Source organism: Hylobates moloch, unplaced genomic scaffold, assembly GCF_009828535.3.
Source record: "Hylobates moloch isolate HMO894 unplaced genomic scaffold, HMol_V3 SCAFFOLD_6, whole genome shotgun sequence".
In the NCBI taxonomy this organism is placed as follows: Eukaryota; Metazoa; Chordata; class Mammalia; order Primates; family Hylobatidae; genus Hylobates; species Hylobates moloch.
Genome location: NW_026652281.1, coordinates 156,649,399 through 156,654,352, shown reverse-complemented (window position 1 = coordinate 156,654,352; position 4,954 = coordinate 156,649,399).

Here is a 4,954-nt window from a genome sequence, read left to right as displayed (position 1 = left end):
CTTTACAGTGATAATCACAAACCACTGCTCAAAGAAGTCAGAGATGACACAAAACATTACATGTTTATGGATAGAAGAATCAATATCGTTAAAATGGCCATACTATCCAAAGCAATTTACAGATTCAGTGCTATTCCTATCAAACTACCAATGACATTTTTCATAGAATTGGAAAAAACTATTCTAAAATTCATATGGAACCAAAAAAAGAGCCCAAATAGCCAAAGGAATCCTAAGCAAAAAGAACAAAGCCAGAGGTGGCATACCACCTAACTTCACATTATACTGCAGGGCTACAGTAACCAAAACAGCATGGTGTTGCTACAGAAACAGACATATAGGCCAATGGAACAGGTTAGAGAACCCAGAAATACAACCATCTGATCTTCAACAAAGCTGACAGTAACAAGCAATGGGGAAGGATTCCCTGTTCAATGAATGGCACTGGGATAGCTGGCCAGCCATACGCAGAAGATTAAAACCAGACCCCTTTCTTATGTCATGTACAAAAATCAACTCAAGATAGATGAAAGACTTAAATGTAAAACCTAAAACTATAAAAACCCTAAAAGAAAATCTAGGATATACCATTCTGGACATTGGCTCTGGCAAGGATTTTATGACAAAGACTCCAGAAGCAATTGCAACGAAGATTGACAAGCGGGACCTAACTAAAGAGCTTCTGCACAGCAAAAGAAACTCTCAATAGAGTAAACAGAAAACATGCAGAATGGAAGAAAATATATGCATCTGACAAAGGTCTAATATCCAGATTCTATAAGGAACTTAAACAAATTAACAAGGAAAACACAAATAACCCCATTAAAAAATGGGCAAAGGACACGAACAGACACTTCTCAAAAGAAGACATACAGATGGCCAACAATTATATGAAAAAATGCTCAACGTCACTATTAGAGAAATGCAAAGCAAAACCACAATGAGATACCATCTCACACAAGTCAGGAATGGCTGTTACCAAAATAACAGATCCTGGCGAGCTTGCAGATAAAAGGGAATGCTTATACACCATGGGTGGAAATGTAAAGTAGTTCAGCCACTGTGGAAATCAGTTTGGATATTTCTCAACTAAGAGGTGAAGTGCCATTTGACCCAGCAATCCCTTTACTGGTTATATACCCAAAGGAAAATAAATCATTCTACCATAAAGATACATGCATGCGTATGTTCATCACAGCACTATTCACAATAGCAAAGACATGGAATCAACATAGGTGCCCATTAATGGCAGATTGGATAAATAAAATGTGGTACACCATGGAATACTACACAGCCGTAAAAAAGAACTAAATCATGCCCTTTGCAGCAACATGGATGCAGCTGGAGGCCATTATCCTAAGTGAATGAATGCAGGAATAGAAAATGAATGCAGGAATAGAGCTCACTGCAGGCTCCGCCTCCCGGGTTCACGCCATTCTCCTGCCTCAGCCTCCCAAGTAGCTGGGACTATAGGTGCCTGCCACCACGCCCGGCTAATTTTTTGTGTTTTTAGTAGAGATGGGGTTTCACCGTGTTAGCCAGGATGGTCTCGATCTCCTGACCTTGTGATCCACCCACCTCTGCCTCCCAAAGTGCTGGGATTACAGGTGTGAGCCACCACGCCCGGCCTTTATTTTTATTTTTTGAGATGGAGTCTCACTTTGTCACCCAGGCTGGAGTGCAGTGGCACAATCTCGGCTCACTGCAACCTCCACCTCCTGGGTTCAAGCAATTCTCCTGCCTCGGCCTCCCGAGTAGCTGGGATTATAGGCGCCTGCCAGTATGCCTAGATAATTTTTTTGTATTTTTAGTGGAGATGGGGTTTCACCATGTTGGCGAGGCTGGTCTCAAACTCCTGACTTCGTGATCCGCCCACCTCGGCCTCCCAAAGTGCTGGGATTACAGGCGTGAGCCACCGCACCCGGCCAACATGTTCTCATAAGTGAGAGCTAAACACTGAGTACATATGGACACCAAGAAGGGAACACTAGACACTGGGGCCTACTTGAGGGTGGAGGGTGGGAAAAGGGTGAAAATTAAAAAAAAACTATCAGGTACTGTGTTTAATACCTGAGTGATGAAATAAAGTGCACACCAAACCCCCACGACATACTATTTATCCACACTATACCCCTGAACCTAAAATAAAAGTCGGGAAGGGGGAAAAAAAAAAAAAAAAAAAGAAAGAAAGAAAGGCTATGATCAGGTCACGTGGCCATTTGTGGTTTTTTAGGACACCACTGCCTTCTCTCTGTCTGACGCAAGTTCTGGTTGGAACAGGCCCTGGGGCTGTCAGTGCCCCGCTGACTCAGTAGTCCAGTAATGTGCCTGCCTGGAACCTGCCTGAGTCTGGGTGGCCTGAAACAGTCACCCCACCAGCACTCTGCGTACAGGGGCGTCCTGAACCCTAAGTGTGAATGGGGCAAGCAAGGAGTCGCGTGGACACGCAGCGTGAATGTGTTTCCCCACAAGCATACTCCGTGGTCCCAGTGGACTTGGCAAACACACATTCAAAGATCAAATTACTAAGAACTTTCAGATGGTGACACGCTAAGGGCCCGCACGCCTGCCCAGGTTGCAGCCCCGCAGGGGCTCTGTTCAGCCTGGGGATTCTGCAGTCCTGCAGGGTCTCCTCCCGGCCCCCACCAGTGCTTCCCACACGGCACACATGTGGCCCACTGGAAACCCTCACCACATTCGCCACAGCTCCCTGCAGCACCTCCTGCCGACGTTCACAGCAGCCGCTCACTCTTGCTTGGAGGTTTTCTGTCCTGTGAACCTAAAAACTTTGCCACACGTATGCGCAGGTGTCCAGCCTCCTCACCAAGGTGCCTGATTCACGCGTGCTGAACGAGCAAACACGGGCACCCCTGGCAATTTCCCACAAGGACATGGGCACCCTTGCTCCCCAACAGCCTGTGGCACGTTCCAGTTGTCTGCGGGCCCTCTGGGAAAAGCGACAGGCCCAGCCATGACGTACGGGAAGGAAACAGTTGAGGCAATGCCTCCCAAACTTGGCTGGGCTCAGGACCACTGGGGCACCTGCTAACAGACTCGGATTCCCCGGCCCTGCCCGAGCCCTCTGAGTCAGAAGTCTGGGCGGGGGCCTAGGGGACATGCGCCTTAAGCCAGCTCCTGGGGGAGGCCAGCACTGCTTCACGACCACTCTGCCCAGCCAGGCTGTTGGCTCTGGGGAGTAGCCCAAGCCCAGTCCCACAGGCTCCCACCCACACAGGGAGGCCAGTGAGAGATGTGGGAGGCTTGGGCATCGCCTGCACGAGTCGCCCGATTGTCCCAGCCTCTCTTGTGGGATGGTGTCTTCCTTTCCTATTGCTGTTGTCGCAAATTACCACCAACTTAGTGGCTCAAGGCAGCACAGTTCTACGGGTCAGAAGTCCAGTGTGGGCCTTAGTGGGCTGAAAGCAAGGTGTTAGCAGGGCTGGTTCCTCCTGGAGGCCCTTGGGGAGAATCTGTTTCTTGGCATTTTGCAGCCACCCACATTCCTCTGCTCATGGCTCCTTCCTCCAAAGCCGGAAGGGCAGCATCTCCCAGACCCCGCTCCCATCGCCGCCTCCTGATTGCCTTCTGCCTCCCTCTTCCACGTGTAAGGAGCCCTGTGATTACGCTGGGCTCGCCGGGATAATCCAGGATCGTCTCACCATCTCAAGATCCACAACCTAATTCCACCTGTAGGTCCCTTCAGGCACCGAAGGTAACATATCCACAGCTTCTGGGGATTAGGAAGTGGTCTTCTTTGGAGGTCAGTATTCTGCCTGCCACAGATGGGGATGATAAACCTGGATCCCTCTCCACCAGCGTTTCTGGAGTTTGCCCATCTTCGCCTTGCATCAGCTTCACCTGGGCCACTTGTTCCAGCTACTGAGTGGAGGGCCACCCGGACCCCAACCCCACACCTGAGCCTCGGGCTGCTGGCTTTTCTTAGGCATTCCACGTGATTCCACACACGCTGACATTTGATAGCCCTGGAGAGATGAAACCGCGAGTGGGACAGGTGCCCTGGGGTACTCTGTAGGGGAGAGGAGGGTTACATCCCTGGCCCCCAGCTATAACCTGACGGCCCCATCGAGTCACAACTTCCCCAAGCTTTGGGGTTGAAGACCCTCAGGAGGTGCTTCCCATGCCTGCAGATTTCACTCTGCTGGACGCTTTCCCCGGACCCAGGAGGACTCCCCGAACCTAAACCCACGCTCCAGGCCACTTGGGACTCCTTATGCCAGTGCTTCAGCAGGGGGGCCAGGAGTCCCTGCCAGCAGGGGCGCCCAGCCTGCCTCCTCCTGGTGAGGCATGACTGGGTGAGGGGATGATGTCAAGGACTCAGAAGAGCCACCAGCCCCTCTCATTTCCATGCCGTTATAAACATAGGTGGGCATGGCCCAAGGAGAGCCTGGTTACCAGTGCTCCAACACTGCAGGTCACCCCTGGATACGCCACCTACTGCCTATGGATGAGGGGACTCTAACAGGGGTGGTGGAGAAGGGAGGTGACCTTGTGGACTTAATGCAGGACCTGAGGGAATCTTGAGTGTTCCGAGGGGTGCACTGCAGCTGGCAGGGTTTGCACCTGCACCACGAGCTCTCTGCCTGCGCTAGCACAGTGAGCAATGGCTCTGTGCTGCAACCTTGCAGTGACCACCTCCAGCTCCTGCATTTCTGCCTCTGGAATGTTTCTTAAGTCCTGGAACTCTCCTCAGCCTTCATGCAGGAGCAACCTGAAAGCATAGGAGACGTGGGGGAGATCCTCTGCCTAGCAGGAGAATTCCAAGATGCTTCCTGCAGTTCCCCAAAGGGGCTCCACCAGCCTGCTCACCTGGGATCCCCCCACATAAACAACCCGCACCCACATCTCTACCTCTGCTTCCAGGGGATCCCATCTGTGATGCTTTCCTTCATCCTGGGGCCAGTCCAGATCGGGATCAGACCCACACTTACCCTCC